Genomic DNA, 13,958 nt, shown 5'->3' with positions numbered 1-13,958 from the left:
CGAGGTTCTTGAACCTCGGACGTCAGCGGTCAAAGGCCTTTTTATAAAATAGAATACCGAAAGTTTGCAATTCCGTATCATTCGCGGAAAGAAGTTATGTGTACACATATATTACTCAAATTTCCATAATCGGCGTGGCCTTGTCTTGCGCGAGGATCAGCTGGAGGATTCAAATTTGAACACAGCTAACCCGCACGAAATTAAATCTATACATATATATATTATATCATCACCGTCACCTCACGTGTATAAATCTGCGCAAAGTAGCGATCGGAAAAAAAAAAATGACACGCCACCATCGGATCGATCGGAGGATCGGAAACACCGAAATGTGCGCTCATAATTATTTCACATTATATACGGTCATCGATTTTCAGGGTAAATTCTTGCAACGACCCACGGAATATTCCAAACTGCATATCATTTAGCCTGTAAGTATATATACAACGAGGAAAAAAATTCGCGTGCACCGCATCTATTACACGCTGCTAACTTCGTAGAAACATTTCTTTATTTTTTTTTCTTTTTTTTTTCCCTGTTCCAGTCTTAAACGCGAAACGTTCGAGACGATTGTGTGGTAGGAATGAGCATGAAAAGCGAGCGGCATTATATCGGTGTGGTTTGAATTTCGATGTTTTGTCACTAAACTGGACAAAATTCTAAGCGCGTACACACATCAACTATATAAATTCGCGCATAAGGGAGGACGAAATTGTTGGCGAAAAAAAAGTCCGCGAAACTAAAAAAAACCAAGAAAAAAAAAAAAAATAAAGTTCAAATGAAACGCCCTCAATGGAAGGCGCGTTGTACGCGAGGGTGATTTTGTTTTTTTTTTTTTCTCTCTTTTGGCGAGAACATTTGTTAGCCCATGCAGCAATATAAAGGACAGTCGAGCTTATTTTCACGATATCGGGGATACGGGTTCCATTATTACTCCCCGCTAGAAGCATTCGACATTCCACCAATTTCGGCGAATATCGTTGGACGCGCGCTCTATAAGTAGTAGGTATACGATATCTCTTGTCAGCCGGTATACGTATACATATAATAACCGCAATTAGTTATACGCGAGTTGCGGTAGACAACGAGCGTAATGGAGGGTCGTCGTAGGCGATATCGCGGTGCGTAGAGGTTTGTAAGTTATGCGATCTCCTTTATATTCTACCGAGTCTCGCGTCCGGGTAACGGAAAACTAGCAACCACCGCGAGTTTCGTCGTTACCTATAGTAATACATCGACATGGCGGCCGCGCGGCAGGAACGCTAACGAATAATTCCGAACTCTGTCAGAGTTTTTGAGCAATACGGAGGAGAGAGGAGAGATCAGAGGATCCGTTGATGAGAAAACGAGGAGATGAGAGAGAGGGCGTCGAATGACGACGGTGCGCCGCTAAGGGTTGGCACACCTTTCAGTGCCTCCGCCAATTTCTGAGTTCTCCTCTCTAGCCCGCTGTACCCGCGACACATGCATCCGTCTCTGAATTATTGTTACAACGGTACGCGGGTCGGTTCGCATGAATGAGAAATCATCCTCGATTTCATACCCATCGCAATTATCGTACGGACGTAATACCGCCACCGCCGCCGTAATTTACCTGGAACAAAAAAATCCACGCGAACCGACGCGCACGTGCAATACCCCTATACATATACACCGTAGACGTTTCCTCCCTGGGGATACACCGTACGTGTATAAATACCTGGCGAATTCGGTCCCTCCGAATCCCACGGGATACCGATCAATCCGCATGAAATTATTACGCCAAAGAGTGAACGGACGCCGGATGAAATTTCGATCCATGATTTAGCGTTTGAAAAAAAAAAATTTCAAAATTCCAAGGAAAATGAGGACGGTAAGAAAAGTATGCAATTTTTCGATCGTTGTAAGTTTTCAGAAATTTTCCTCACGTATACCGTAAACGGGAGGACGTTTGAAATCGATCATTGACCGGTGGGTAGATAATGAGGGGAGAAAAACTGGTATTTTTTTGGAAGACTCGTATCGCGAGCCGGTTTATCGGTTCGATTGCGTTTGAGAAGAAGAGGAAAGAAGGAAAAAAAAATGAAATAATGAGAATAAAAAGAAGAATGAGACGAAGAAGAGAAGAAGCGATGAATTTTGAGCAAAGACGACAGACAAGAGACTGAAGACTATATTTAGTTGGAGCACGTGGTCGCGCCCGGGCATCTAGAAACTACTACACAACACCGCTACGACATTAAAAAGTAGTAGTTGGAAATATACGAAACAGAACCTGTTGCCCCTATATACGTATAGGCGAGCGTACGCGAGGAGGTGTTGCAGGCCAGGTCCATACGTATACGGAATCTCGTTGGTGCCAACCTGGAGCTGCGTTCGGAGTCGTTATTCGTTAACCGCAGAGAAATAGGAGTCGAGAGAGAGAGAGAGAGAGAGAGATAAAGAGAGAAAGAGAGAGAGAGAGAGAGAGAGAGAGAGAGAGGGAAATAGGTAGAGACACAAAAAGAGAGAGAGAGGATTGCAAAGAGCGATATATACGCGGAGGCCCTAGGTCGACCAACAAAAGATGTCGGCTAGGTAGCTCTGGCTAGCTGACTGACTGACTCGCTGGCCATGTTCCAATTTAAACTGGATCGCGTGAAAATGATAACTGGTTGTCTGTCTGTCTGCTCCAGAGCGATTATTTGTAGGGATTGCAAACGATTTTAGAGTGACACTATTCCGTGTATACGTTACGCTGCGTACGTGTGTGTACGTATATTTGCATATTTTCACAAACCCGAGGAACCCTGTACCGCGCCGGACTGACTAACTAAGCCGGCGGAGTCGAGATGATCAAACGAAATCATCGGTAGCTTTTAATCGATTATTTTCGCCATCCTCAACGACGCATAGATCCGACGGATTGAAAATCTATAATCGATGGTACCGGCGGAATAGACTTCGTCGAAATTACCATCGAATCGATTTGCCGAAGTAGGGTGGAAGTCTGAATAGAATTTTTGTCACCTACCGACGTTGACAATATCATGATTTCGACGACCTGCGCATTCGCGAAATTAAATTAGTCCTTCGTATCATGCAAATATAACGAAATATTATTGTAATGCACTTTCGAAGAGCCAAACGGGAAAAAAGAAACCCGCGAACGCAGTACACGTCTCGAAACACTGCAGGATCCCACAAGATTCGCTTATTTTTCAGCGCGCCCAGAATTTGTTTGTTTTTTTTTTTTTTTTCTCCTTTCGTTTCACAACATATTCGAGATGCAGCGATCATCTCGCCTTAGTTGTTTGTCGTCGACTATTTTCTCGCGCGAGTGCAGACGAAACGTGAATTAATTTTTCGACTAATTCCTTCGTTTCGAAGTTCGACTGCTGTTTTTTAGTTTTTCTATTTTCTTTTTTTGGCGTTTTTTTTTTTTTTTTTTAAACCTGCAAGTTAAACCAGACGAGGAAAAAAGAACGATTGCATCCCGTAGACAATCGGGAGACTGCGAATGCACTGTACGTACATATACATACGTCTGAATTGCGGTGACACTCAGTATGAGAAATGTAGGTGAAATGTGAGTAGGTATAAACGCGAGTAAAGTAGGGGTGGGAGTCGGAGGTGCCGGTAAATGACTGCAGTTGCAAATTGTCGGGTTATTTCACATATGCACATTAACATGTAGATTCAGCCATGGTTACTTTCGACTTTCTGGTTCAAGGACGCGTGTGTAACTCCGAGCAATGTACTCGTTTGGTTCGCGGGTAGCGGATCGCGCAATACTATAAATATACACGTATATATATATACGTGTATATTATTCGAATTATACCTGTATCGCTTGCCGTTGTGCAGGTTAGGTGTATAAATATATATATATATCATATTTGCATTACACAACTACACGCGGTGTAACATCACCGGGAATAAAAAATTTACCTGATATATAGATAGAAGTCTCATCAGAAAGTTCAATGATACCGCGTTCGGAGTTTCGTTGAGAGATGAGAAAAAAAAAGTGAAAAAACGAAAACTCAGCAATCGCTCGTTTCTTCTGTTGCGGTAATTTTACTTGCGAACTTCACATTTTATACACCTAATTTCATTTTTATTTATCGTTAGTTTAATTTGACTTTAATTAAATTTTTTTCAATTCTATCTTCTTGCTTTTTGAAAGCTTTTCCTTTATATTACCTACTCCTCGGAACTTGGAAAAAATTATGAAGTTACACGATATTGTTATTAGAATAAAATCCATGCACATATATTCGGAATTTTTCAGGCGAAAAGTTGATTTTTCCGGAATGGATCGTCTTCTTTATTTTTCTTTTTATGTCCTATTAATGAACGCGATGTGCGAGGAAAAAAACTGAATCAATACAGCCGCAAGCACCACCCTTTAGTAGTTGAGTAAATTAGGAGTTTTTCGCAATTAAAAAGTTGAGAAAAAAAATTATAGACTCTTTTTTTTTCCTTCAGGATATACGCCGAAGGGGTACGCACGCGTACTCATACACCTATAACGAGATTCTAAACGAATTCCTCCTTTTTTTTTTTTCTAGTTCAACTCTTTTTACCGCACGAATTCAATTTTTTACAGGTTGTTCGACCGCCACAAACGATTTATACTTTAATCATCAGATGCGAGTGCAGAACTTTTTCGTACCATCAATCGAATTACTCGAAATGTGACTCTGTTTGTTTTTCTCTCTCTCTCTTGACAGAAATTTCATCGGATTCGAATTAATGGGTGACGTACGTACAACGTTGATCTTTCGAGTTATCGGACTTCACCAAAAGTCCCCAATCTGAAGAAGAATAATAAGAACATTGAGTAAAAACGTTCAATTTCGTGATGCGTTTTCGACGTAGTTGAAAGTCTTCAACTTCGCGACTCCATTCGTACGATATCCAACCGATACGGACACCCTATATATACTCATATATTTCGATAATAATATAAGCGTTAACTGAGCCGTAATTATTTTGCCAACCCCGTATGTATACCTATGTAACAGCTTCCGAGCGATTCCTCGCTTGGATTATACTGCAATAAGCGAGGCGTACGCGGGGTGATAATTGTTAATTAGTAGTTCAGACACTGCAAGAAGATGAATTTGGTTTCGTATAGCCATAACGTATATATCTATAGATTTAAACGCATAACCTAACCTGTTGCAGCTATCTAACCGATCGTTTTGCCCGTTAGCTTATAATTTCAAGTTGGACTAAACTCAACACATCCGCGTCTACGTAATGTATACGTATACGAGAGCTAACGTTAAAATTAACCTAATTGGCCCGAAGTCTACGTATGTATGCACGTATCATACATAACGTGCGCTTGAGACTGTTCAACGCAGACTACATAAGGGTTCGACGTAAATGCTTTTATGTATGTACGTACCTACGTATAATGTAATTGAATTTATGCTACTAAATGTATATATTTCTATCCAAATTGTCTAGCCGAGATGCTCATTTGTCTGGTATGCTATAATATAGTTTTTGTACATGCGTATACCTATGTACACGTGTTCATACTTATCCATATAACACATTTTCACATAAGCATATATATATATATATATATATATGTTAGTAATGAGATGCGCGGTGAATGTCGCAATCGTTAAGAATATACGGGGTGAGCCAAAAGAACGACGGATTTCGAAACGCGACGGAAGGCTGAAAGGTTCAAAAATCCGAACGGAGTGTAGGAGGGTTGTACGAAAAGCAGAAGAACAAAACTTTCATTTTAATCGCTAGAAAATTTCCGTTTTTACGTTCATTTTGTTTTTGATATTTTCTATTTTCTATTTTCAAGATTTTATTTGAGAAACTTTCACCTGCAGCAGATGTAATAATATGCGAATCTAAAATTACAAAATAAAGGAAATAACGCATCGAACTTTTGGGACCGCGTTATAACACTGAAATACAGGACTTGAACGCGTCTACTTCGCAACGCTGAAATGTACGGCTATCAATCTTATGGTACAAACGACGAAATTCCGATGCTCATTAGCATGGAAAATCTTACATGGCGCGTAGTAGAATCCAAATCAGGATTCAAAGCGTGCGTAATAACCATCCGCAGCATGAGCAAAATCGGACATCATTTTATCTCTTACCTAATTGGTCGAATAATTAACCTGGACTATAAATAAAATTAATACGGGTCAAGGATTGGTGCAGCCCGAAAGATTCAACGAAAGTTTTGTCGAATTACAAGGAGCTTATATATCGATATCCGGAGGGAGGGGAATCCGGTAGAAAGGGGGAAAAAACTTGTAAATTCGAAAAATAAAACTCTCACTACTTGGTACTTGTTTCAAAAAATTCTCCACGTTTTACGTCAAAGTGTAGAAAATCGTTTGAATTTTTTTCTAAAACGATTTCTGTACGGAACAAAGCTCAGTTACTATAATTGTATATCAGAGTGACACCTGTTACTCTACGACTCACCTGGATCGGCATAAATTACGTAAATCGTTAATTCGCTTTGTCTTTCGTCTGGGCTATTATTACAGTTTCTTCCGTTTTCTTAGTTTTTCTCCGAGCGAACAATTTGCTACACGTGTCACGGGACGATCGCTAATTTTCTTCGAACCTGAAGTCATGTACTCGACACCGGAGACGAAAGAAAAAAGCGAAAAAACAAGGTACCTGTGTAGAAAACAGTCGTGAGATGCACCTAATTATAACATCGGCGAGATTACGCCTTCCTGATCAAAGAGGAGGTGCTCGTTGAAGCGTGTTAATATAGGTAAGTAAGCGTCGCGGTGCTTTATAATTCTGGTCTAGGGAGCAGAAAAAAAATTTCTGAAAAAAATTCCACGTCTCATCTGTTCGCGGGTTTGGATCGGAACGCACGCGTCGCATTTCATTCGATATTTTACGTATAAATAATTATTACGAACGTACCGATGTGAGCGATAAGATTTTCAATCGAGTCGTTATACTTATATCTGCTTGTAATTTTCTACCTATTTGTTATTCTACAATCTTAGAGTTGAGGGGTCGTCGCGACGGCGTACCGTAGAAAAGTTAATTGCAATTCAACGACCATCGTATCATATAAATTGTATGTGCGGAAACTAGATGAAGAAATAACATCGAGTATGAAAAAAAAAGTTTAGATAAGAGGGGTAGGATCCTACATTGGCAAAGGGAGTGAGAAATGGAGTTTCAAGTGTTTCAGACGAAGTGTATATAAAATTCAGGCACACGAGAGGGATGTACGGAGAGGGTAGATAAAAAGGTAGGGAGGAAGAAGGAAGGGAAAGAGCATTGTTGAAGAGGCAAATGCGGAGATGTTTAAAATTATCCCAAAGTTGGCCTGGTGTAGGCCACATAGCCGTGGGATAGACGCGAACACGTGCGCACGTTTAGATAGCTATAGGGATATGGAAGCGGCGTCGCGGGTATAGTCGTCGACTCGTCGAGTCGTCGAGACGCTCTCCTCTCTATTCTATACGAAACGTCGTCGTCGCTGCCGCCGCCGCCGCCGCCGCCACGGGTTATGCGTTATACGATGATGGTTTCTTCTTGTTGGCCCACAACTATTTTCGTACATACTCTACCTACCTAAGTTATATACTCTCACCCATACGTACAAGGAATTTATATGACTTGCGCTCAAAATTACACGTTAACTCTAATAACACCCTTCGTAATATGTGGGGCATGTACATATGATTTTCATCTCCGCTGAAACGCAGTTTTTTTCTTTTTCTTTATATTTCTTTACTCAATAATTCGATCGCGATTTCGATCGCAAATAAATTCAAAATAACGTAAGAAAGAAGTTTAATCTTTTTGCATGCATAGGTGTACGCTTACGTCATGGAAATATTGAAGAAGGTACATTTGAAAATTGACACTGATTCACAAATTGGATGAAATATAAATCAAATGAGAAAAATCTTATAGTAAATTTGACTCGGTTTCCAGTCCTTCCTGGTTGTCAATCAGCGTCGTATTCGTTCGTGACTTCTGCAGTTGGAAAAGCTTATAGCAGCCGTACTGGCTCAATAAAGCGTGAAACTTCTCACCGCGGTGTTGGGTATGTGGATACGTATATATATATACATATATATACCGTACGTACGTATATGCTTTTGCATTAGACTAAGGCGTCTGGTACATCTCAAGATTTGATATTCAAAGACAATCTTTTCGCGGCATTTACTCTCTGCAGCTGTGCATCAGACAGTGAACGACGGTTCGCGTTTCTTTAAATAGATATATAACCATACTGCATTTTGAGAGTTGTCTCCGTATAGATTTTGAAATATTTTAGGCTCAACTTGTACCTATACCATATTACGATACGTGGAAGATGGAGTGGAACCAAAAAGTCATAAAAAAAAAAAAAAAAAAGAATTATATCCATGAACCTATTGCGAAAAGGATGAACAAAACCGCAAGTTCCCACCAGATTACGTTCACTCAATTAGTAGTGGACAGAACCTGAAACGTTGGCAGTAAAAAAAAATAGCTATAAAAATCAGCAAATACATACGAGTTATTTTTGCTCGTTCGCAATCGAAGCGGCAGCACGTAATTGCAGAAAAGTGTAGGACGATCAAAATCATAGTCGCCGAGACCGAACCGTAGAAATAAATTAACTGTTTTGTAAATTTTTTACGCTATCGACAAAAAAATTCGGAAAGAATTGCGCACGGCTAAAACGATCTTTCTAATTCATGGTCGATGTGTTGTAACAACAAATACCGCGTGTGCGTACAACTGTAAACCGGAAATGACAGATCAGTGATTCAAAAGAATTTTGAATGAACTGAAACGCGGCGTATAATATGAATGCCGAATGATCGGACGATGTAAAATTAGCAATATAACGTGATATAATATGATAACGACGACGACGACGATGGGCGATGATCGAGATGAACGGCAGGGGCAACGTGTCACATTATAGATATTGTATATTTCTGAGAAACGGAAGTGTGATTGCGTCATTTGTACACGTCTGAATGTGATACTTATAATGCGTGAAAAATCGAAAAGCAAAATGTCGACGCGTCTAATCAAGGAGCGGAAATAAGAAGTGTGCCGTTAGGGAGCGGAAATCGTCGGATTACAATGCAGAAACGACTCAGGAAGATCAGTCGGTCTTAATATAGATCCGTTTTTATTGACAGTAGCGATAATCACCCCGGTTCTTAGGAGACGAAGAAAAATCCGTCACATATTTCGAGATCAAAAGTTTCCTCAACCTCGAAGATTTTACAATTTTCGGCTAAGGTACAAGAATTTCTGATATTTAACAATATTTATGAAAAATAAACGAAGATAGCGCAGAAATCACTGGAAATAAAGTGTCCCAATAACGTTAAACGGTCGTCATCGCATAAGTCAAGAGTGAAATGAAATAGAAAAAAAAACGCGAACGACGAAGATGGTGCGATATCGGATGAAATATGAAGGAGAAAAATCTTGTTAACGTCCTCTGCGAAACACGCTCTAAATAATCATTCGTACTTCGTCATCTTTCAGAATTGAGTGAATGTAAAACCGCGGATCACCTAAATTTATATGCGTTGTAAAAAAAAGTACGCGCAAAAAAACGAGCACAGATCCTTGTAATTAAAAAAATGTATCAAAATAAACGAAATGATTTCTTCACCCTATGGATATGATTTTTATTTTTTAATTTTTTTTGTTAAATTGCACAAACTAACGACGAAGGGAGAAGATGGGCGTTTTGGTGTTCGCGGGTACCGGGTACAGCGGCTAAACGCGAGGAGAAGAGTTTGCGACGCGGCGCGGCGCGGCGTTACGAATTTGTCCGCATCGGTTCCGGGGGCAAAGAAATAGTAGTTTGATTGATAGTTTGCGCGACGCTTGACTACTCCAGCTGTGGTTTATTTCAGGCGTCGCGACGGTATTGTACGAGGTGGCCCAGCCGGGGTTCGAGAAGGAATATACGTACCTAGAGGAGACGACGGGGGATGCGGGGGAGTTTCGCGAGAGAGAAAAACGAAAATGAAAAGAGTTGGACGTACGGTCGGACTGTGCTCCGTTCCTAAGAATCGGAAGAGAGACGCTGCAGAGAATACGACGGGGCGGTACACGCGGTCTAATCGTGGCCAACCGCGAAACGTATACGTTTCTTGAATAGTTTGAGTTTTAGATCTGCAAAGCAATAAATTGAAAGCCACCGGGCGAACAGGCTATAATATAACCATTCTACAATAACAAGAAAATAGTTTCATTTAAATCAAAGGATTTTCAAAGAGAATTTTTTTCAGGCATTAATTATCACGGACAAAAATATCGTACGATATGTATATCGTGGACTCGTATGCAAAAAGGTGCAACCCACGAAAAAAGCTGTCCATGCTGCCATAAGGGAAAAAATTAATTTTTTCAGAATACCCGTTTCGATTTTCATTTTCTTTTCCTACCCACCTCTCTGTCTCAAATTTTATAAATTTTCACTGACAATGAGCAATTTGCGACAAGTATAAAAGTGTATGAAAAATAAAAGAAATAAAAATTGAACTATTTTTTATGAATAACTATTGCAGATGAATTAAAAAATAGAATCCGTTGTCGTACGGCGATTAATGATTCTCCGACATCGTGTGGAAGAAAAAAAACTGATAAAAATTTTGGGGTCGTTGAACCTATTTCTTACGTTTTGAATAATTAACGCGATTTGTCTAAGCTTTTTCTGAAACACGCCGATCTCATAGATTTCAATAATAATTATAGTTTCAATAATAATAATAATATACACGACTTTATATACTATGTATATCGTTTTGTAACGGACGATGCTCTCTCGAAATAATTACTTTTTGAATATTCATTAATATAATACGACACGACCAGGATCGTCTTCACTCTCAAAACGTTCACCTGCAAACTGCGTACTTGACCTCTTATCCGAAAGATGTTGCTGTTACTGGTAAACTAACATAAGTGACGTAACTAGAAAAAAGGCAGGAAAAAAACGAAAGCCAAAAAAAATAAATAAAAAAAAAAACTCAACAGATACACGTTTCGAACGACCGCGAGTCATCGCACGTTTATATACAGGGTGTCTCACTTCGGAAGAAGAATTTCGCTAGGATTGAATTCTTCGTTGAAAATACTCTACGAAATTATGAATATCTACGTATATACAACGAAACTATCAGATCCCGCACTACACAGGTTCCTTTCGATCAAATATTTCTCACGAAATTACCGCATACCTGATCGTCATTTGATTATGTTAAAATATTCAAAACGCACGTATGTTTGTTAAATAATCCGAAAACTTTCAACCCGATGGAATTTATATCATTGGCAGAAAAATACCGTTAAATGAAGAGAAAAAAAAAAAAATGGCATCAATTTGATTTTTTTACTTGTGCGGAAATAAGCTTTTTTTGTTACTTTTTTAACTTTGAAAAATAAGCTTCATGGAAGAACAAATAATTGGATTTTTTTCTTGCTGGCGCTGCATGGATAACAAATGTTTTATTAATAATTTATCGAAACGTGCATATGACAACATAAAACAAAATGACTAATTTCCGAAGACGGCATATCATATGATAATATGGTATGAGACAGAAGATTACTATTTGCCTATATACCAGCATATATCTATACATATGTAAGGTAAAGTGCTTCTGCATGCGAATACAGAGCATGAAGTTAGGCTAGGTCCTTCTCGTGCACAAATAAGTGGGTATAACTAAACTACATGGTTTGTAAATCACGATGGTTACATGTACGTTTTATATATTTATAGATGTATGTATGCACACTGATACATGTTGTATATACATATACGTGTGTATAATCAGCAATGTTCTCGGTCTCGAAAATCAAAAGGTCATAATGCGGCTGCGGGGGGGGGGGGGGGGGGGGGGGATGATGAATGGGTAATTTAGGAGGGTTCCATAAATAATTCCTTATGCGCGCAAAGCCGAAATTATCTCAGGCGGAGAATCTCCCAGCGCTTCGAACTTTAACCAACCTTCGCTCTTAACAATCCCCCAAACTTGCCCTCTCCTTCGTACCGACGCCCCCGTGTTTACGATTACTATAGATATGGGTGAACGACATGAGCATGGGCATATAACCACCCTAAGTCATAGAGCAAACTGGCCATGTTATTCCACGTACTTATACAGGTGTATATGGGGCATTCTACGCCAAGTACGTTAGTCCAATTTTCAGTGGATTGTTTTCTTTTTTTTTTTGCTATGAAATTGTTTTTAGGCGATAGCAACCCTGAGAAAATACGCGAGAAATTTTTTTTTGATCTTTTTTCATACGAAATTTCCATGAAGCGCTGACAAGAGGATCAGAAAGCCGTCTAAAAAATGGGTATCTTTTTAAACGATAACAATTCTGTATTTTGTTCTAATTATTTTGCGAAATTAAAGTTGGAGGAATTTTAGAATTTGTCAAGGTGACTGTATGCTTGAATGAAATGCCCCTTATGTACAAGTGCAGCATGTCATATGTACAGAGGTATAAGCCTGAAACGCGAGGATTGATAACTGTTAGTTGTTTGATTAGATGGCAAAGCGGCAGTGTATCATGGTAAGCAGAGACGGACGCAGAGCAAAACCGAGTTAGATATTAATCGTTATTAATAGCTGTCGTTTGCTGCCGCAGGTTATCCAAATGGATGCTCCTAGAATTCACAAAACGAGTAATGTTACGTTTGAATGAGCCGAGTCATTTTTTATTCGTGATTTGGGCTCCGCTAGAAAAATTACGAAACGCCAAATGACAGATGTGTCGGTTACGCATTATGTGCGACCGAGTGACGGACCAACCCTTTGCGAAATATATTTTCTGCGACTGACAATGAGTATATAATGAAAAATGGGGACTCGTGGAGTCAAGTTTGGATAAAGATAACGAACGAGCGAATAAGAATTAGGCTACGACGAAAAACCCATCGAGATGTCTCCATTTTTTCATCCAACAAACGAAATACTAGCGATAACCCGATCATTTCGATAGATGGTCCAATTTGATCATCGAATTCGGATTTCTGAAGCTGAAATACATTGGAATATCGTAAAAGGCCTGAAAAAAATGTCGATTCTAGGCATCAAAATTGAAACTAATTTGAGGCTACAGCGTTTGAAAAATCTCAATGTGCCATACTAGTCGACGCTATAAATCGATCGTGTATCATTCAAAAGTTGAAACAAATACAAGAGAATCAAGATGGATTGAGATGACAATAAATCTACCGGGAAGGGTAAAAAAAAAAAAAAAAGTAATTTCCGAAGATTTAGGAAAATGTTGGAGAGAAGAAAAATGTCAGTCTTCGTCAAGTAAAATGACCTTTTCAGAATGGAATATAGTTGTATACACCTATATAAGTAAGATGAGTAAGAGAGATCACTCGTCATAACTATACGGACGTTTTTGACGTACGTATGTGTACATAAAATACAAACAACGTAATATATAGTGTATAATATAACTCGAACGCGAACTCGCGACGTAAACGGAAACGGAAATGCCAAAGCAAAGCAACACTTGACGTCTGACGTATATCTATACATACGTATCTTTACGTCCAACGGTCAGGAAAGTTCGGGGTTACTCCAGGGGGTGAAAGGATAAAGGAGAAAAGAGGGAAAGAGGGAAAAAGGGAAAAAGGAACAGGAGAAAAGGAAAAGTCGAGATCGCACACCCTTCAAGTATACGCAGTTATTTAGAGACGAGCACGATTCTTTTTCGAGTGATTGATCATCGCGCTCCAGCAGAGAGCGACTATTTTTGGACTGTGGGTATAACTAGTTGCTGCATCCGTGCTTTCTATTGTACTATAAATGCGGTCCACAGTGAATTGTTTGTTAGGTTGGTCAAAAACGGTAAGGCACTAGTAACATAAAATCCCCTGACAAGATTCCAAAATCGGAAAGAATAACGATTTTGAAAACTCCGAACCAGTAGAAATATCTGGTACGCGAAAATGCGAGGGATAAATGTCT

The 13,958-nt window shown here is 39.4% G+C and overlaps 1 protein-coding gene across 1 annotated transcript in view; it reads right to left on the bottom strand.

The window, feature by feature from the left end:
- Positions 1-13,958, bottom strand: part of LOC105691462 (pseudouridylate synthase RPUSD2-like) — an 89,139-nt gene that overhangs the window by 72,946 nt on the left and 2,235 nt on the right. The window lies entirely within an intron of this gene.

This window comes from Athalia rosae, chromosome 3 (assembly GCF_917208135.1).
Source record: "Athalia rosae chromosome 3, iyAthRosa1.1, whole genome shotgun sequence".
Taxonomy (NCBI): Eukaryota; Metazoa; Arthropoda; class Insecta; order Hymenoptera; family Athaliidae; genus Athalia; species Athalia rosae.
This window is presented reverse-complemented; position numbering and strand designations above follow the sequence as displayed.